This window comes from Chrysemys picta, chromosome 5 (assembly GCF_011386835.1).
Source record: "Chrysemys picta bellii isolate R12L10 chromosome 5, ASM1138683v2, whole genome shotgun sequence".
Taxonomy (NCBI): Eukaryota; Metazoa; Chordata; order Testudines; family Emydidae; genus Chrysemys; species Chrysemys picta.
In genome coordinates this window covers 60,579,375-60,600,443 of record NC_088795.1, presented here as the reverse complement: position 1 = coordinate 60,600,443, position 21,069 = coordinate 60,579,375, and the positions used below count along the sequence as shown (strand labels likewise).

General features: G+C 42.4%; 1 protein-coding gene across 16 annotated transcripts in view; it reads left to right on the top strand.

The window, feature by feature from the left end:
* Positions 1-21,069, top strand: part of FBXW7 (F-box and WD repeat domain containing 7) — a 295,965-nt gene that overhangs the window by 80,391 nt on the left and 194,505 nt on the right. For 5 of the 16 annotated variants that reach the window (XM_024103404.3, XM_065597820.1, XM_065597823.1 and 2 more), the window contains one exon: positions 4,415-4,485. The exons of 10 other annotated variants lie outside the window; for them this stretch is intronic. The gene's annotated coding sequence lies outside the window, so the exon portion shown is untranslated. Of the gene's footprint in view, positions 1-4,414; positions 4,486-6,759; positions 7,373-8,580; positions 8,809-21,069 lie in introns of all 16 variants that reach the window. One more of the 16 variants, XM_065597822.1, reaches the window with a different exon arrangement.

Below are 21,069 nucleotides of genomic sequence, written 5' to 3'. Positions count from 1 at the left end.
TCTCCTCTGGATTCTCTTCAGTTTGTCCGCATCTTTCCTAAAGTGTAATCTCCATAATTAGAAGACAATACTCCATCTGAGGCCTCACCAGTGCTGAGTAAGGTGGGACAGTTACCTCCTTTATCTTACATATCACACTCCTTTTAATACATTCCAGAGTATTAGACTTCTTTGCTAATGCCTCACATTGGCTCATACTCAATTTCTGATTCACTAAAACACCAAGATCCTTTTTGTACCCTTTTTTTAGTTGTGCATTTGATTTTTTTCCTTCATACATGTGTTACTTTGCACTTGAATTTCATCTTACTGATTTCACACCAATTCTCCAATTTATCAAGGACATTTTGAATTCTAATCCTGTCTTCCAAAGTGCTTGCAACCCCTTCCAGCTTGGTGTCATCTGCAAATTTTATGAATATACTCTCATCCAAGTCATCTAATGAAAATATTGGAGCCAGGACAGACCCTGTGTAGGAACCCATTGGATACGTCCTTGCAGTTTGACAGAGAACCATGGATAACTGCACTTTGAGTATGGTCTTTAAACCAGTTATAAATCAATCTTCTAGTAATTTCATCTAGACCACGTTTCACTAGTTTGCTTATGAGAATGTCATGTGAGACTGTCAAAAGCCTTACTAAAATCAAGAGACCAGGTATACTGCTTTCCCCCTGCCCCCCATCCACTAGGTGTATCCTCTCGTCTAATCCCTCTATGATAACTGGTGCTTTTGAATTAACTCTCCCTTTGCAAGGTTCAGTTTAGTGACCTAAAATGAATGTAATGCAAAACCAAATTCTTCTAGTTGTCTTCACAAGAGTTGTGAGTTCCTTGCTGCCTTTTCCAGAATTTAATAATCCTTTGTCCTGATCAAAGCTTCACTTCCCTTTCAGCTCCCTGTCTCACATCTCAAGTGGTCCTATGGCAAGGTGGTTCAAAGGAGTTATAGGAATCTCTTGGGTCTGGCATGTACATTCTGTGTTGGGGACAACTTCCTGGTACAAGTGCTGGAGGAACTGACTAGAAGCTGTGCTCCTCTAGACCTGCTGCTTACAAACAGGGAAGAATTGGTAGGGGAAGTAGAAGTGGGTGGCAACCTAGGCAGCAGTGACCATGAGACGGTTGAGTTCAGGATCCTCACAAAAGGAAGAAAGGAGAGTAGCAAAATACGGATCTTGGACTCAATGTGCAGCGGCAGTCAAAAAAGCGAACAGAATGTTGGGAATCATCAAGAAAGGGATACATAATAAGACAGAAAATATCATATTGCCACTATATAAATCCATAGTACACCCACACCTTGAATACTACGTGCGGATGTGGTCACCCCATCTCAAAAAAAGATATATTGGAATTGGAAAAGGTTCAGAAAAGGGCAACAAAAATGATTAGGGGTATAGAATGGCTTCCGTATGAGGAGAGATTAATAAGACTGGGACTTTTCAGCTTGGAAAAGAGGCGACTAAGGGGGCTATGATGGAGGTCTATAAAATCATGAGTGGTATAGAGAAAGTAAATAAGGAAGCGTTATGTACTCCTTCTCATAATACAAGAACAAGGGGCCACCAAATGAAATTAATAGGTAGCAGGTTTAAAACAAACACAAGAAAGTATTTTTTCATGCAAGGCACTGTCAACCTCTGGAACTCCTTGCCAGAGGGTGTTGTGAAGGCCAATACTATAACAGGGTTCAAAAGGGAGCTAGATAGATTCATGGAAGATAGGTCCATCAATGGCTATTAGAGGCTAGGGACACCCTTCCTGCCCATCCTGGCTGTTTGCCAGAAGCTGGGATTGGGTGACATGGCATGGATCACTTGATGATAACCTGTCTGTTCATTCCCTTTGGGGCACCTTCCATTGGCCACTCTCAGAGGACAGGATACTGGGCTTGATGGACCTTTAGTCCGACCCAGTATGGCCGTTCTTATGTTCTTAACATGATTGTTGGGGGAAACTCACTTCTTAACTGTCACAGTTCAGGGCAGCTGCACCTACATTCCTCCTCTATGGCCCCCACTCTCAGGCTTCAGGTTCCCTTTGCAATCACCTTTCTTGGCTGGATACTCTTCTGACTGGAGTATCTCCAGGCTGAACAGTTCCCTGCGTTCACTGTTATTTTCAGCAGAGAGAGGCTTAAGTTAATTCCATAAAGCTTATCTAAGGCCTGGTCTACAATGGGGGGCGGAAGGGGTCGATCTAAGTTACGCAGCTTCAGCTACGTGAATAATGTAGCTGAAGTCGACATACTTAGATTGACTTACTGTGGTGTCTTCACCGTGGTGAGTTGTCTGCTGCCGCTCCCCCGTCGATTCCGTCTGCGCATCTCGTGACGGTGGAGTACAGGAGTTGACGGGAGAGCACTCGGGTTGATTTATTGCTTCTAGACTAGACGCGATAAATCGACCCCTGCTGGATTGATCGCTGCCCACCGATCTGGCGGGTAGTGTAGACCTACCCTTAGTTCCATAAGGTTTGTCCAGGATGTTGCAGGATGTTGCCAGTCTGTTACACCAGTCTCTATCAAGAAATGGTTAGTTTTTCCCCTGAAGCATAAGCATTAATGTGCTTTCTAGAATTTTTTTAAATCCTATCATATAATTTGATATTCTTATTCTCCATATCAATGTACAATCCTATTCTGAATCCTGCAAAGTTGTCGCAAGAAACCATTGAAAACAGTTAGTTCCATACATTAAATATACATTGTGTAAAAACAAAAAAATCCTTTTATGACTTCCAAAAAAACTGTTGCTGTTCAGTTTCATTGATAATATCCTTGTAGTTGGAGCAGGTAAATTAGAGTGCCTGATTTATATTTTGAATTGTTAATTATTTTGTATATCTCTCTATCATGTCTCCTCTCTAACTTCAGCAGCCCCATTGTTTTTGATGTCTTTGTATAGAACATTTTTCCACGTCCACTTATCATTCATTGTGTTCACCTCTGAATCATCTTTATTTCTGTTATACCTTTTCTAAAACGAGGTGGTGAAAAATCAAGACAATATTCCAGATGAGGGTATACCATTGGCAATGCCTTACAAAATGTAAAAGATGTAGCCGAATACACACTTAGGTCTACATTTTTGATGTGTGCCTACCCAGAGATACTTTTATGAGGCTTGATTAGCTAAGGATGGGTTCTCAACACATCATGAAAATCAGAGCCCTTTAAAATGTGACAGTTTGGGCACCCAAAATCTGTGTAGTCATTTTTGAAAATTTCGTCCGGAAGCCTTGACCCTGCAAACCACTACTTTGTGTGTAGTACGTTGACTTGAATGCTACTAAGGGCTTGCAGGGTCATATCCTAAGAAGATAAAATGGAAAAATCCTTTCCCCACACCAAAGAAAGAGGGAGAAAAAAAAATTGTCATACACAAACATTTGCACCTTGCTCTTCCCAACCAAAATGAAGATTCTGTACTGCCACTTTTCTATCTACCCTGTAAGTGAACAATACTGAGCTTGTTGGCAATAATAGAACTACAGAGTGAAAAATTTAAGTATTTTAAAATGGGGCAATTTGCCTGAGGTAAGAGTGCATGCTCAGAGAACACAGAAATGCCCTGATAATTCCCCTTAATGAGAAAAGAAATAAAAATAAAAGCAGCATGGTTACCTCCAGTGGCTTTTCCTTCAAATTTTACTAAAGGCTGCCATGGACACACGGCAGATGAACTCGCGTATCTAGCCAGGGTCATCAGAAAATGATTGTTCCATGCTGGGGAAGAATCCTCAGATTTCTGGATGACTCCTTCACTGCAGTAGTGAACTTACCAGTTCATCTTGATGTATTGCCGGGCCCTTCAAGAAACTTTACATATACAGGTAGCTTAAAAATCTTCCTGTTGTAGCTGTGGCTGTTTAACATCACCAGGTACCAAACTGTACTTCTCAGGTCTTTCTGCAATAAATAGCTAAAGTTCACTGGTTCTCTGCCTTAAAAGATCTTACTACTAAAGTTATGGAAAAGAGAGCTAGTTCAATATGTGCTTACCATATTGCTGGTTGCTTTAAAAACCCAGTTTACTGTATTTCTGTCAATTGAGTCATATACACTGCAGCTTTCTCCCTAATATATTTTCAGTTATTTAGAGCTTTCATTCTGCAGCTTTCTAATAGTGATTGCCCCCAATTTTAATAGTCAGCTCTCATTGCATCTTTAACAGTTTTTTGCAGCCATTCTGTAACACAAAAAAATCAGTACAACAGACATGGATGTTTTTGTATTAGTATGTGATGTTAAGCAATCCCTATGTTTTGTGGTTAATTCTAGAAGTAAATAATAAATTCAGGGATATCTTATACAACCAGCTTTCAGAGCCTTCAAAATATCCTTGTATTCATACAAGTTATTTTCCTTAATTGCTTAACAAGTCTAATTTTTTCCATCTCTTCCCTTAGCCTGTTGAGTTGCTGATGGTGGTGAAGTATTGATCCATTAAAAAGGCTTGCAGTGAAGCTTTTTACTTGATGTAAGTTGTCCTTTTAATTATAGTTGTGCTGCTCTATCGTGCAAAATGCTGTAGTTAAGGTTGTGTCAGCACTTGCATTTTAAATCCCTTTTTTTCCCAGCATTTAATTCTAGGCTATAAAAAAAATTGCTCTGAGCTAACTTGTAACATGCACAAGATATTGGCCTTCAGGGGAAATTTACAGTGGTAAAAATCTTTTATCAGTATTTGGGTTATTGAAATGTTAGCTTTTTTTTTTTAATTTTATTTTACTGGTGCACTCTTTTTGAACATACGTTTGTGTGTGTGTGTACCATCACATCTCTTCTGATTGTCAGTACAGCCCTGCATGAATACAAATTTTTTATCCGCAGATATAAATTGGTAGTCAGGGGACAGGGAGCAGGGGGCCGTTGGATAGGCGTGGGAGTCCCGGGGGGCCTGTCAGCGGGCAGGGGTGTGGATAGGGGGCAGGGCAGTCAGGAGACAGGGAGCACGGGAGGTTGAATGGGTTGGAGGTTCTGAGGGGGGCAGTCAAGGGGCGGGAAGTGGGAGGGGGTGGATAGGAGGCAGGGGCCAGGGTGTTTGGGGAGGCATAGTTTCGGAACCCAATGTGGCCTCAGGCCAAAATGTTTGCCCACCCCTGGCCTAGTAGCTGGAGGGACATGCCAGCCGCTTCCCGGGAGCTGCGTGGAGCTGGGCACAGAGCCTGCCTGCCCTGCTGTAGCCAACTGGACTTTTAGTGGCCCAGTCCGCTGTGCGACCAGAGCTGCCAGGGTCCCTTTCCGACTGGGCATTCTGGTCGAAAACGGGATGTCTGGCAAACCTACATATATGTCACAGTTAAGGGCAACTGCACCTGTATTCCCCTCTCCTGGTCCACCAGGGGCACCCACTCTAGGCTCTGAGCTTCTCTGCCATTACCTCTCTTGGAGAGAGACCTGTGCCTTTCTATCTCCTGACCAGACAGTCAAGACAGCACAGCTCCTTGATTTACACTGTGATATTCTCAGCAAGCCAGACTGCCTAAACAGGCCTGTGTCTGTGCTTTGCTATCTCTCTAGAGGCCATGAACAGTGTAATTGCTTGCAGTTACAAGTTACCACACTTGCTCTTTCTAAATAAGGACATTTATTTGGAAGATAAAAGCATTACAGATAAAACATTTTAAAAACAATAAAAGAATCTACATGTGTGCTAAAATGCTTACCAGAGGTCACCCCAACTTCAATTTTAGACTTGGGTAGGTGTCAGTCCTTCAAAACACACAGCTGGGTTTTCTCTTCGTTACAAGTTCATAACTCCCTCTGATTTTGGAACCAGAACACAAACTGAGCAGATCAGCCTGTTTCTTTATATAGCTCGGGCCTTTGATCTTCAGTATTGGAGAACAGGTAATCAGCAAACAATGATTCACTCTTCAGGGAGTAGCTTCAGGACGTAGACAAATTAGAGGATTGGGTCAAAAGAAATCTGATGAGGTTCAACAAGAACAAGTGCAGAGTCCTGCACTTATGGCGGAAGAATCCCATGCACTGCTACAGACTAGGGACCGAGAGGCTAGGCAGCAGTTCTGCAGAAAAGGACTTAGGGGTTATAGTGGACGAGAAGCTGGATATGAGTCAACAGTGTGCCCTTGTTGCCAAGAAGGCTAACAGCATTCTGGGCTGTATAAGTAGGAGCATTGCCAGCAGATCGAGGGATGTGATCATTCCCCTCTATTTGACATTGGCGAGGCCTCATCCGGAGTAGTGTGTCCAGTTTTGGGCCCCACACTACAAGAAGGATGGAAAAATTGGAAAGAGTACAGCGGAGGGCAACAAAAATGATTAGGGGGCTGGAGCACATGACTTCTGAGGAGAGGCTGAGGGAACTGGGATTATTTAGTCTGCAAAAGAGAAGAATGAGGGGGGATTTGATAGCTGCTTTCAGGTACCTGAAAGGGGGTTCCAAAGAGGATGGATCTAGACTGTTCTCAGTGGTAGCAGATGACAGAACAAGGAGTAATGGTCTCAAGTTGTAATGGTTAGGTTTCGGTTGGGTATTATGAAAAACTTTATCACTAGGAGGGTGATGAAGCACTGGAATGGGTTACCTAGGGAGGTGGTAAGGTCAGGCTTGACAAAGCCCTGGCTGGGATGATTTAGTTGGTGTTGGTCCTTCTTTGAGCAGGGGGTTGGACTATATGACCTCTTGAGGTCCCTTCCAACCCTGATATTCTATGATTCAAAAGGCTGTTTTTTTGTGTAACCAGAGATAAAGGCATTTGCTAACCTCTCCCTTTGTGTTTCTCAGGAAATCCACTTCACTCTATTGTTCCAGAAGTCCATTCTTGTCTGGCACACTTTCAATATAGTTCCTTGACTCCCAGGCCTCACATCACATCTCCCTCGCAGAGAAGTTACATACAGTCCCGGCCCGTGATAATACCTAAACTTTGCATTTAATACAATGGACCCCAAAGATACTTAAACTTAATTTAATAAAGTCTTCCAAGGATATACAAGAAATTGCTTTATTTGTCACAATGCCTTTGTCAGCAAGGTTGAACAGTTCCCCACTATCATATATTTTTTCTATGTTTAAGAACCTATACACAGGGATCAAGTTACTTCTCAACCTTCTCCTCGATAAACTGAGTGGGTTGAAGCTCCTTAAGCCTCACATCTTGAGACATGTTTTCCAGCTCTTCAATAATTTTTGTGACCCTCCTTTGAACTCTTCCAGTATTTCATTCTTCATGAAGTGTGATTATCAGAAATGGAGACAACATTCTAGCAGTGGTCTTACCAATTCTGTGTACAAAGGTCAAGATCACTTCCAGGCTTCTGCTTGACGTTGCCCTTTTTATACATCTGAGGATCTCATTAGCTTTTTTGCCATTGTTGCACTGACAGCTCATATCGAGGCAAGTACCTATGATTATGCCTATGTCCTATGTCCAGTCTCTCATCCTGTAGGTATAACATCTCATCCCGCTCATTGAGATCTCCCCATTAACAACTATATTTTGAGATCTGTCTGTGAGTGAATTGTTAATCCATCTAATGTGTATTCTGTTAATTCTGAATAATTCAGTTTTTAAAAAAATCAAAATGTCATGTGATACTAAGTCAAATGCCTTGGAAAAATCTATGTATGGTGTGTAAACACAGTTACCTTTATCAACCAGATCTGTAACCCTGTTTTAAAAAAAAAAAAAAAAAAAAAAAAGACCTACTTTCTATGAAACCATGCTGTGTAGCCTCTAGTTCTTTGATAGAGTCCCAAATTAACTGGTCCATTATTTTACCTGGGATTAACGTCAGACTAATTGGTCTGCAGTTCCCTGGGTCATTCTTTTCTCCCTTTTTAGATATTGGAACTACATTGGCAGTCCTCAGCCCTTTGGAATGTCCCTTGTTTTTCAAGATTTGTTAAAAAGTAATATTAGCGGTTCAAAGTGCTCCTTGGTTAGTTCCTTTAAGACTCTTGGTTGTAAATTGTTCGAGTCTGTTTATTTGAAAATGTTAATTTTGGCAGATGCAGCCTCACATGCTCCTTTGTTACAGATAGTAATCTTAATATTTTCTCTACAAAATCACATGGGTTGGGTACATCCTCTCATCTCATTCTAAATAGAGAGTAGAAATATCTATTTAACATTCCCGACTTTTCTACATCACTGTTTACAAGTTTAGCATCTGCATGTACTGATGGACCTATACCTGACTTCCCTTATCAGTTGCCTGCACTTTTTTTAACTTATAACTTATATTCATTGCCATTTATGTCCCCTTTTTTGCATCCTTTATATATTTTATTTGTTTTATCATCACGTTCACATCTCCTTTTAGCCAGATTGGCTCCTTGCCCAGCATAACTTTTGTTTTTTAAATGTCTTTGGAGTCATGGCTTTTTGGTCATCTAATAGGATGTCCTTGAATAAGTTCCAGTTTTTGTTAGTTTCCATTTTAAATTTGTTCCCAGTCGGTTATGCCAATAATTGCTTTAAGCTTTGGAAAACTGGCCCTTTAAAGTTCTAAATATACTTACTACTGGTTGGTGACATATTCTGTTTCCACAAAGTAAATATAACTAGCTCATGCCTTTTTTTTGTTTGTTTTCACCAAAAAGGTTAGCAGTGATTGGACAACTAACATTGTGAACATGAGTATAAATGGGGTAGAAATAGGGAAGAACAAGTTAAGAATTATTTAGACAAGTTAGATGTCTTCACCAGCAGGCCGGACGGAATACATCCTAGAATACTTAAGGAACAGGCTGAAGAGATGTCTGAGTCATTAGCAATTATCTTTGAGAACTCATGGAGAGAGAGGAGAGATCCCAGAGGACTGGACAAGGGTAAGTGTAGTACCTATTGATGATAAACAGAATAAGGACAATTATAGAAAAGTCAGCTCAACTTCAGTACCTGGAAGATAATGGAGCGAATAATCAAACAATTGATTAGTAAACACCTAAAAGATAACAAGGTGATAAGTAACAGTCAACATAGATTTGTCAAGAACATATCATGTCATACCAATCTAATATCCTTCTTTGACAGGATAACAAGCCTTGTGGATGTGGGGAAGCAATAGATGTAAGGGTACATCTACACTACAGGGGGGAGTCGATTTAAGATACGCAAATTCAGCTACGTGAATAGCGTAGCTGAATTCGACGTATCGCAGCCGATTTACCCCGCTGTGAGGACGGCGGCAAAATCGACTTCTGCGGCTTTCTGTTGACGGCGCTTACTCCCACCTCCGCTGGTGGAGTAAGAGCGTCAATTCGGGGATCGATTGGGACGCGATAAATCGATCCCCGAGAGGTCGATTTCTACCCGCCGATTCAGGTGGGTAGTGTAGACCTAGCCTAAGTAAGGATGGGTATAAACTGTTCAGGAAGGACAGGTACGGGAGGAAAGGTGGAGGAGTTGCATTGTATGTAAGAGAGCGGTATGATTGCTCAGAGCTCCGGTTTGAAACTGGAGAAAAGCCTGTTGAGAGTATTTGGGTTAAGTTTAGAGGTGACAGCAACAAGGGTGATGTCGTGGTGGGCGTGTGCTATAGACCACGGGATCAGAAGTAGACAAGGCTTTCTTCGGACAACTAAGTGAAGTTTCCAGATCACAAGCCCTGGTTCTAATGGGGGACTTCAATCACCCTGACATCTGCTGGGAGAGCAATACAGCAGTGCACAGACAATTCAGGAGGTTTTTGGAGAGTGTTGGGGACAAGTGCTGGAGGAACTGACTAGGGGCTGTGATCCTCTTGACCTGCTGCTTACAAATAGGGAAGAATTGGTAGGGGAAGTAGAAGTGGGTGGCAACCTAGGCAGCAGTGACCATGAGACGGTTGAGTTCAGGATCCTGACAAAAGGAAGAAAGGAGAGTAGCAAAATACGGACCCTGGACTTCAGAAAAGCAGACTGACTCCCTTAGGGGACTGATGGGCAGGATCCCCTGGGAAGCTAATATGAGGAGACCAGGAGAGCTGGCTGTATTTTAAAGAAGCCTTATTGAGGGTGCAGGAACGAACCATCCCAAAGTACAGAAAGAATAGCAAATATGTCAGGCAACTAGCTTGGCTTAACAGTGAAATCTTGGGTGAGCTTAAACTCAAAAAGGAAGCTTACAAGAAGTGGAAATTTGGACAGAGGACTAGGGAGGAGTATAAAAATACTGCTAGAGCATGCAGGGGTGTAATTAGGAAGGCCAAGGCACAATTGGAGTTACAGCTAGCAAGGGATGTAAAGGATAACAAGAAGGGTTTCTACAGATATGTTAGCAACAAGAAGGAGGTCAGGAAAAGTGTGGGACCCTTACTGAATGGGGGAGGCAACATTGTGACAGATGATGTGGAAAAATCTGAAGAACTGATGCTTTTTTTGCCTTGGTCTTCACAGACAAGGTCAGCTCCCAGACTGCTGCACTAGGCAACACAGTATGGGGAGGAGGTGAGCAACCCTCAGTGGTAAAAGAACAGGTTAAGGACTATTTAGAAAAGCAGGACGTGCACAAGTCCATGGGTCCAGATCTAATGCATCCAAGGGTGCTGAGGGAGTTGGCTGATGTGTTTGCAGAGCCATTGGCCATTAACTCTGAAAATTCGTGGCAATTGGGGGAGGTCCCAGACAATTGGAAAAAGGCAAATATAGTGCCCGTCTTTAAAAAAGGGAAGAAAGAGAACCTGGGGAACTACAGACTGGTCAGCCTCACTTCAGTCCCTGGCAAAATCATGGAGCAGGTCCTCAAGGAATCCATTTTGGAACACTTGGAGGAGAGGAAGGTGATCAGGAACATGGATTGACCAAGAGCAAGTCATACCTGACCAACCTGATTTCCTTCTGTGATGGCTCTGTGGATATGGAGAAAGCAGTGGATGTGATATATCTTGACTTTAGCAAAGCTTTTGGTACAGTCTCCCACAGTATTCTTGCCAGCAAGTTAAAAAAGTATGGATTGGATGAATGGTCTGTAAGGTGGATAGAAAGCTGGCTAGATTGTCGGGCTCAGTGAGTAGTGATCAACGGCTCCATGTCTAGTTGGCAGCCAGTATCAAGCAGAGTGCCCTGGGGGTTGATCCTGGGTCCGGTTTTGTTCAACATCTTTATTAACGATCTGGATGATGGGATTAATTGCACCCTCACCACGTTCGCCGATATCACTAAACTGGGGGGAGAGATAGATACGTTAGAGGGTAGGGATAGGGTCCAGAGTGACCTAGAGAAATTGGAGGATTGGGCCAAAAGAAATCTGATGAGGTTCAAGAAGGACAAGTGCAGAGTCCTGCACTTAGGAAGGAAGATTCCCATGTACCGCTACAGTCTGGGGACCGACTGGCTAAGCAGCAGTTCTGCAGAAAAGAACCTGGGGATTATAGTGGATGAGAAGCTGGATATGAGTCAGCAGTGTGCCCTCGTTGCCAAGAAGGCCATCGGCATATTGGGCTGTATTAGTAGGCACGTTGCCAGCAGATTGGGGGAAGTGATTATTCCCCTCTATTTGGCACTGGTGAGGCCACACCTGGAGTATTGCATCCAGTTTTGGCCTCTCCACTACTGAAGGGATGTGGACAAATTGGAGAGAGTGCAGCGGAGGGAAAGGAAAATGATTAGGGGGCTGGGGCACATGACTTACGAGGAGAGGCTGAGGGAACTGGGGTTATTTAGTCTGGAGAAGAGTGAAGAGGGATTTGATAGCAGCCTTCAACTACCTGAAGGGCCGTTCCAAAGAGGATGGAGCTAGGCTGTTCTCAGTGGTGGCAGATGACAGAACAAGAAGTAATGGTCTCAAGTTGCAATGGGGGAGGTCTAGATTGGATATTAGGAAACACTATTTCACTAGGAGGATGGTGAAGCACTGGAATGGGTTACCTAGGGAGGTGATGGAATTTCCATCCTTAGAGGTTTTTAAGGCCCGGCTTGACAAAGCCCTGGCTGGGATGATTTACTTGGTGTTGATCCTGCTTTGAGCAGGGGATTGGACTAGATGACCTCCTGAGGTCTCTTCCAACCCTAATATTCTATGATTCTAAGACTTTTGTAACTGTCTCACATGACCTTTTCATAAGCAGACTAAGGAAATGTAGCCTAGACTAACCTACTGTAATGCGGGTGCACAACTAGTAGAGAAACTGAACTCGGAGAGTTATCAGTGGTTTACAGTCAGGCTGGAAGAGCATATTGAGTGGTTTTCTCCAGGGACCTGTCCTGGGTCTGATTCTATTCAGGAACTTTATAAATGATTTGGATAATGTCAGAGAGAGTACACTTATAAAGTTTGCAGTTGATACCAAGCTGGGAAGGGTTACAAGCACTTTGGACAGGATTAGAATTCAAAGTGATCTTGATAAACTGGAGAAATGGTCTGAAATAAATAGGATGAAATTCAATTAGGACAAATGCAAAGTACTACACTTAGGAAGGAATAATCAATTGCACAAATACAAAATAGGTAGTGACTGCCTTAGGTGGTGTATGGCAGAAAAAGGATCTGAGGGTTAAAGTGGATCACCAACTAAATGTGAGTCAACAAATGAATACTATTGCAAAAAAAGTTAATACATCATTCTGGCTGTATTAGCGGGAGCGTTGTAAGCAAGATACAAGAGAAATTCTTCCACTGATAAGACCTGAACTAGAATGCTGTGTCCAGTTCTGGGCACCACAGTTCGGGAAAGATGTGGACAAATTGGAGAGAATCCAGTGGAGAGCAACAAAAATGAGGAAAGGTCTAGAAAACATGACCTAGAAGGAAAGATTGAAAAAATTGTGTTTGTTTATTCTGGAGAAGAGAAGATAAATCTTGAAGTAAGTAAAGGGTCATTAGAAAGAGGAAGGGGATCAGTTGCTCTCCTTATCTATTGAGGACAGGACAAGAGGTAATGGGCTTAAATTGCAGTAAGAGAGATATAGGTTAGACATTAGGAAAATCTTCCTAATTATAAGGGTAGTTAAGCACTGGCACAAATTATCTAAGGAGGTTGTAGAATCTCTGTCATTGGGGGACTTCTATGAACAGGTTAGAGAAACACCTGTCAGGATGGTCTAGATAATATTTAGTTCCCCCGTAATGCAGGAGTTTGGACTAGATGACCTATTGAGGTCTCTTCCACTCCTACATGTCTGAGTGTATGATCACTGATACCTAGGCAACAGTCATTGCTCTTTCTTGTCTGTCAGAATAAGGATGAATATTGAATTACATCTATGTTGGGTGCAGGATTTTGCGTTAAAAATTATTCTATTATGTTTAGAAACTCTAAGGAAGTTTTGTTACTGGCTGCATAAGATGTCCAGCAAAATCTCCCTCAGATTATAGTCACCTTTGATCTGTTTTTCCTCCTACATATTATGGATAGATATTTAACGAGCATTTTCTCCTGTTCTTTAGTCCAGTGGTTTTCAACCTTTTTTCATTTCTGGACCCCTAAAAATTTTCAAATGGAGGTGCGGACCCCTTTAGAAATCTTAGACATAGTCTGTGGACCCCAGGTTGAAAACTACTGTTCTAGTCTGATTAAGTTGTCTGTAACAGATATCCACCAGTATCCCATCTTAAATCCATAAGCATTCAAACTGTTCTCATTCTTGTGATTTTTAGTCTTTGATGACTAACAGGTAATTGTGTCTTTGATGTATAGTGCCACCTTCTTTCCCTTTTTTGCCCCCGTTCTAGCCTTGCGAAACAAGATATATAACTGTCGATTTTAACATCCAAATCATAAGACCTAGCCCACCAATATTAAGTGTAACTATTTCTATTCATACATTAACATCTCCAATACCTCTTGTTTATTACCACGCTCCTAAGGTTAGTATCTAAACAATTAAATCCAGGCACGCAAGGATCACATATTTATGTGCTTGGATTTTTAATATGCATGATTCCATGAGACTGATTTACATACTTGGGTGTTTGTACCACAGTTGCCCAATTATACCTCCTAACCTCCCCTCCCCCTTCATGGTTGTTTAAAGCCCTCCTTTACTACTCTAACTAATTTATCACTGTAACGATGCTGGTTCTGGCGGGACCCAACTGAGAGTGCCAATTCAGGACAAATTGCTTAAAACAGGGCAGTTACAGCCCAAGGCTGGGGTTTTTCCACCTCTAAGGCAAACCAAACCAGCCAGACAAAGAGGACTTTGGTCTCACCCCACTGGCTAACCACAAGTCACACAAGCTATTCCCTTAGACACTCCAATTTCCCAGTATCACCACCAGTGCCACTCGTTATGGGGATGAATGGTTATGAAAACCAATACCCCAGTAAAAGAAAAAAAAGGTTCTCTCGATCCCGAAGGACCAAGCCCCAGACCCAGGTCAATATACAAATCAGATCTTACCCACAAATCACGCTGTTGCCAATCCTTTAAAATCTAAAGGTTTATTCATAAAAGGAAAAAGATAGAGATGAGAGCTAGAATTGGTTAAATGGAATCAATTACATATAGTAATGGCAAAGTTCTTGGTTCAGGCTTGTAATAGTGATGAAATAAGCTGCATGTTTAAATCAAGTCTCTGGAGTACATCCACAGCTGGGATGGGTCCTCAGTCCTTTGTTCAGAGCTTCAGTTTGTAGCAAAGTCCCTCCAGAGATAAGAAACAGGATTGAAGATGAGATGGAGATAAGGCATCAGCTTTTTATAGTCTTTTCCAGGTGTAAGAACACCTCTTTGTTCTTACTGTGGAAAATTACAGCAAAATGGAGTCTGGAGTCACATGGGCAAGTTCCTGCATACTTTGCTGAGTTACAAGGCGTACATGCCTTCTCTCAATGGGTCAGTTGTTTAGCTGATGGTCCTTAATCGGCCATCAAGCAGGCTAGGCAGAGCTAACACCAACTTATCTGGGATGTCTCCCAGAAGCAGCATAAGTTTGAAATACAGACAGTATAGAGCCAATATTCATAACTTCAACTACAAGATTGATACACACATATAGACAGCATAATCATAACTAGCAAACCATAACCTTGTCTTAGACACCTCATTTGACCCCCTTTATACAAGATTTCGTGCCACTACAGGGCCTTGGTTGCAACTATGTTCTATATGGTCCTAGTTCAAATCAATAATATGACAATCACTCAAGAGAATAGTACTCCTTCTGTTGAGATGGAGGGTATCAGAACTGTTTAATCCCCTCTCTTCATAATAAGTGTTCCAGTATTCCACAAAATCAAAACCTTCCCTCCCAATGCAATCTACTTAGCCAACCATTGATCTCCAGTATCTTCTGCCTTCTTTTTTTCTCTCTTGCTCGAGGAACAGGAAGAATTTCTGAGACGATTGTGTGGATGTTCCTCTCTTCAGCATTCTTTTCAGACCAGAATCTGTGGAATGGTACCTTATATGGTGTCACTCATGCTAAGGTAGATCACCACCAAAGGAGTCTCTTCTGCGAACCTTATAAACTTGCTTATTCTTGTGGTGATGTCCTTAGTCTTTGCTCCTAGAAGGCAGCAAACTCTCCTGCTATCCTACTGTCCCTTGTAAGATGTTGTACCCATTCTTCTTACCATAGAGCCACTCTCTGGGCTTACTATCTAAGTTCCAATCTCTCTCCCCTTTCCCAGTCCCTGTCTCCTTGCTCAGCCAGTCCTAGTCTGCTTCTTTCCCTCAGTTCTTTGTGTGATCCCAGGGTCACTCCCTCACCATAGTGGCTCCCAGACTTGTTATTCCAGTCTGCTTCTTTCCTTCCCCCCATTCTGGCTTTTGTCCCTATATATTTGAATCAAGCAGCTTCCTCTTCTCTTCTCCTGGCAGCCATGCAGCGTGGGTAATTAAGAGCATGAGAGACAGGTTTCCTGCTTACCGTTTTGGTGCCTGGCCCCACCCAACCTGAAGCAGCTGGGATTAGTCTTCTCAGGGAAAGTCCTTCTGAGCCCCCATAGCTCAGGACTGGAGCATGCACAGTTACTATGTGGGGATGGCGCACGTGCAGGCTGGTCAGCACTAGGAGCTGTGCGAGGCTTCAGCATGCTTAGTGAGGATGGACTCTGAAGATTTTAGCTTTTAAGCTCTAGCAGCAAGTCTCTACTAAGCATGTTCAAATTGAGATTTTTCAAATGCTTATATCTCATCCAAATTTGGGTGGAATTTCACAGGGACTGCAAAAGGCACATTTTTGACATAAGTCCAAAGCATGGGGGCACTAGAACATTTCAAAGAAAAGGTCTCCAGATATGAAATATGGGGAAATGTATTTTTCCCTAACATTGTTCTCAGAAATTGCTGAACCATTTTGGCTAAAACAAATACATAAATAATTAGCCTGAGGCAGACATCTCCCAAGGAAAACTTCAGCTCAAACAGTTAAAGTTTGGCAAAGTTATAAGCAACTAAAACCTGAATCTTATAATGGGAAGTGTCAAGCAACCTTAATAGGCAGTTACCAGCACTGCTTATAATCACCTCATACTTCCACAAGCTTCTGATTTCTCTCAGAGGCCTGCAGGTTATTATTCTCACTTGGGGAGATACAGGTTTAAATCTAAAGGTCAGTACAATTCTATCGTATGCCATCTATATACCACAGAGTGTGTAGTTAGATAAGGTTTTTTTTAGTTTGTGGTGGAAGAAAGCTTTTTTTCCTACAATGAGGTAAGAAGGATTATTTACAGGGTTGGCTTAGTTGTTACTGTTCTCTCTCTACTCTTGGTTTGAGCCTTTTTTGAGGCCAGCTTTCTCCTCTTTGGGAAAGGAGAATAAGCTGGCTTCAATGTTTACTCAAAAACCCATGCAAATTTTAACAATCCTCTGCCTGTTCTCAAGATATTCTCAAGGACTCAGATGAATTTAAGTTAAAGAAATGGTGTCCATTCCCAAGTATGTAAATCAGTCTCATGGAATCATGCATATTAAAAATCCAATCACATAAATATGTGATCCTTGCGTGCCTGGATTTAATTGTTTAGATACTAATGTTAGGAGCGTGGTAATAAACAAGAGGCATTGGAGATGTTAATGTATGAAATTGTGTGATGGGGAGGGTTGGTCAACTAGATGAGACATTTTCCCCTTTTCTTATTAGCTTATGGGCTAAACCTTGTAGTTAAAATGAAGAATACTGAGCTCTCTTGCCAACTCTACCCTGAGCCTGCTTCTCCAATTTAAAAGAATAAAATTGTTTCCTGCTGTTCACTGTACTTAATTGTAACAGTGATTCAACGTTCAATTTGATGAACTTTTATTGTACTTACAATGGTTTTGATATGCTTACTTTTTCTTTCCTGACATAGCACATCTTTTATTGAATTGTTTTCAGTATTTGTTGTTCCCTATTTCCTATTCCTCCTCTCCAATCACTTGTATCTCTTCCTTCTTTCCTTACATTGTTCTTCTGCTTCCCTCTCCCCCTTAAATCTCTGTCCCCTACTTCTCTCTTCCAGTTCATCCCCTTCCTTTCCCCACCCACACTCAATCATATTCAGATGTCCTCCCTCAGGGAAAAAAATTCCAACTCCAAGGATCGTTAAGCACTGGAATAGGCTTTCAAAGGAGGTTGGGGAGTCCCCATCATTGGAGGTTTTAAAGAGCAAGTTAGACAAATACTTGTCAGTTATGGTCTAGGAATACTTGGTGCTGCCTCAGTGCAGGGTGGGATGGACTAGGTGACCTCTTGAAGTTTCTTCTAGCCTTACATTTCAATTATTCTGTATAAGAAAGCTTGATAAATAAACTGGAAAGTGGTGTTCTTTGATTATAACTGGTTCCTTCTTTCACTTTTTGGACTCTGAAGGAGCAATGGCTTGTGGTTATTGCAGCAGATTGTGTTAGGACAGAGTCTAATCTTGACTCTGCCACTGATTTCACCAAGTGTCCCTAAGCAAGTTACTTACATACTTTGTGCAGCAGTTTACCTATCTGCAAAATGGATGGCATACTTAAGCACCTTGCAGATGAGTAGAGGGTTAATTAATGTCTAAAGTGCTTTGATGAAAGCTGGTGTTAAAATAATAAAAGCCGTTGTATCTTTATAGCAACTTTTTTCTTGTTATCTTTAAGAACTTTAAAAAGGTATTATCTCCCTTTTATAGTTGGAAAAACGGCGGCAGTCAGTAGAAGAGTTGGGAATACAAATCAGATTTTTCTTTTATTCCCATGCCTTAACCATTAGACCATGTGCTGGAGCTCTGTCTGTAGAAAGAATTGGACCTCTGTTGTGAGCTCTACAGCTCCTCTTCCAGTAACTCTTTTACCAGTGCTGAAAGGACTCTTGCAATTTTTTTTTGTTTGGTTGTTTTTTGGCTACAACGAAGTAGATAGTTGGAGTACCACAGGATGTCATGGGTGAATCATGCACCCACTAATGCTGCTGTCACTTGGGATTTTCCCAACTTTTTTGGCTCCATCTGTTTGCCTGGTCACTTTGTTTTCCTCTTTCCCACTGTGCTGGCTCCCTGACGCACAGTTGTCAATACCCATGATTAGACTGCCTTCCTTTCTTTGTGTCATCCCTCCAACAGTCTCTTTTCCTTCCTGAACCCCACCTCAGATCTTCAGAATTCATGGTTGGGAGTTGAAATTGTTTCCTGGATATGTCACAACAGAATATATACAAAAACATTTTCTGTCTGGTTTTACTTTGCACCTACAACCATAATCATTTCTCACAATATCTTGAGTGACAACAAAATATTTTCTGGAACAGTTTTGGTTAGGTGGCAAAAACTAATGTAGCAAGGGAATGGCTAAACAGAATGGACTTAGTGGTAGTGCAATAGCAAGCAGAACCATTCTGTGGTATGCTTCTTGTACAGCTTTGACAACCTGCAATTTTACATGCTAATTTAATAATGTAAGACAGGTCACTGATTCAGTTTTTCTATTTCAAAAAGACACCTTGTGCTTCACTAACAATTCATGATTTTCAGATGTAATATGAAAAAACATTCTGCCAGATCAATGCAAGATAAAAGAAATAAATTGCAGCATGTCAGATGAATTCTCAACAAAACATGAATCACAAACTACCTTCCTTTAATTCAAGTGAGTGGTCTGAAGGGCTTTTTTCTTCTTTGAGTATTGACTATCTAGATCTATACTTGTGCTCGTTCTCCCTGAATGTGAATCTGGAATCCTAGAAAATCAGTGACAGGAGTACTTAGGCACCTCCTTGCCAATTGGAATGTTTAGAATTAAAGTTAGGTGAGTACCCTTTCCCTGACTCCTCTATAATTCCATTTTTGTAACCTCTGCAGTAGAGCACTCTGGATCCCTTGGCATGCGCACACGTATGTGTAAAATAAATGTTCTGGGACCCACGATATATTGGTTACTGTACATAGGCCTAGCATTTGAGTGCTCTCTGCTATCTTGTTCTCAGTTACACACATACATGTTGTTTCTGCTCTGCAGCATTGTGATGGGGTTTATGAATCCCAGACTGGCCAGGAAGGGTTAATGAGGTGGTCCAGGGACCATCAGCAACATCTGTTTCATCTACAACAGTTGTCAGACTTGATTTTTTTTTTTAAATGATATCCTATCTCCTAGAACTGGAAGGGACCTTGAAAGGTCATCGAGTCCAGCCCCCTGCCTTCACTAGCAGGACCAAGTACTGATTTTGCCCCAGATCCCTAAGTGGCCCCCTCAAGGATTAAACTCACAACCCTGGGTTTAGCAGGCCAGCTCAAACCACTGAACTATCCCTCCCTCCATGCTTGTCAGGTCTTGCCAGCTGTCAGGCTTGGAAGGGGTGGTTAAAAGAAGAGCTCTGAACTGAGCTAGTTCTGATTAGAAAGGAGAGCAGACTGGTAGCTCCCATATTGTACAAGAAGCATGGCTGGGGACAGAAGTTGAATGAAGATCGTGGTCTGCAGAGGGTAGGACTGACACAGACTGTTGACTTTCTTACCAGGAAACCTGCTCATGAGTGCTAAGGCAAGACACTGATGCTGGAGTCTGCCTGAAAAGGAAGGGAGCTAAAACCTGAGCCCAATAAAACGAAGATTATTTTGGTTTGTGTTTATCTTGGACATGGAGATTCTGCTATCCTGGAAGCAGTTAAACTCTGTGACTTTGCTAAAGGATAAGCCACATTCATAAACTGAAGTGTGCTGAAAACTATGTTTGGAAAAGTGAGGCAGAACTGCTCTACTGCTACATCATGAGGGGAGACACAGGGACTGCATTTGTGCCACAAGAATGTTATCACACCGTCTCTTCCAAAGACTCTGTAAATGAGAATTGTTGTGGTGCAGAGAAGACATTACAGCAAAACCCAGCTCCTTTTTCAGAGTCTCTGGATGGAAATCTGGGGAACACGACTTTATCTTCCCCAGATTATTTTGAATTCAAGACTACAGGAGGAGGATGGCTTCAGTTCTGGACCATCCAGAACAAACTTAAGTGTTCTTTACATGTTGGAAATGAAGCACAGGGACAGATTAATGTTCTTTATTAATGAAAGCTTCCTGGAATCTCTTTGTAGTGGTTCCTCACACTTGAGATCTCTTTGTAGTGGTCCCCCACTACTGGCAGACTGCAAGTAGCCATCTTAAAGGGGAGAGTTCCAGCCCCTGAGCGGAGTGAAGTACAACAGTGTTTAGCCCACAACCACCTGGCTGGGCAGTAATTAACAGCCTATAATTAGTCTATCAGGGAGCTCTGACCCTCTGGGCAGGGCAGAGACTCAAACAGTCTTTAGCTTAGCCCACAGCCATGTGGCTGGGGCAGACAGCTACAAACAGTCTGGAGATCTGTAGCAGTCTAGGGGCTCAGGCAGGGGGTGAGCGCCAACACGGGTGGTCTATGGTGAGGAGGCTGCACCCTAGAGGTGGAGTGGCAGGGGGTAGGAGTACATGGTACCACCCAACTCCACCGCGTCCCAGCCCAGGGTCCTAACAGTGGCAGAGTGGGATTCCAGCTGCAACACGCTGACTCTCACTCTGGCAGCAGAACTGGACTAGAGTCTGATCCCTGTGGGCTACTTCCTACCACCTTCTGTGTGTAGGCTCCCATGGTCCAAAGATTCCCTGTCTCCTCAGGGTCTTCGGCTATTGGTAGCGCCAGCAGCTCCTCGGGGTCCTTGACTGCCTCCCCTGATGGCAAGGTGTCGGTCCACTCTGGGGCTGGGTCGGCTCTTGCAGAGGCACCTGCTCCCTAGAA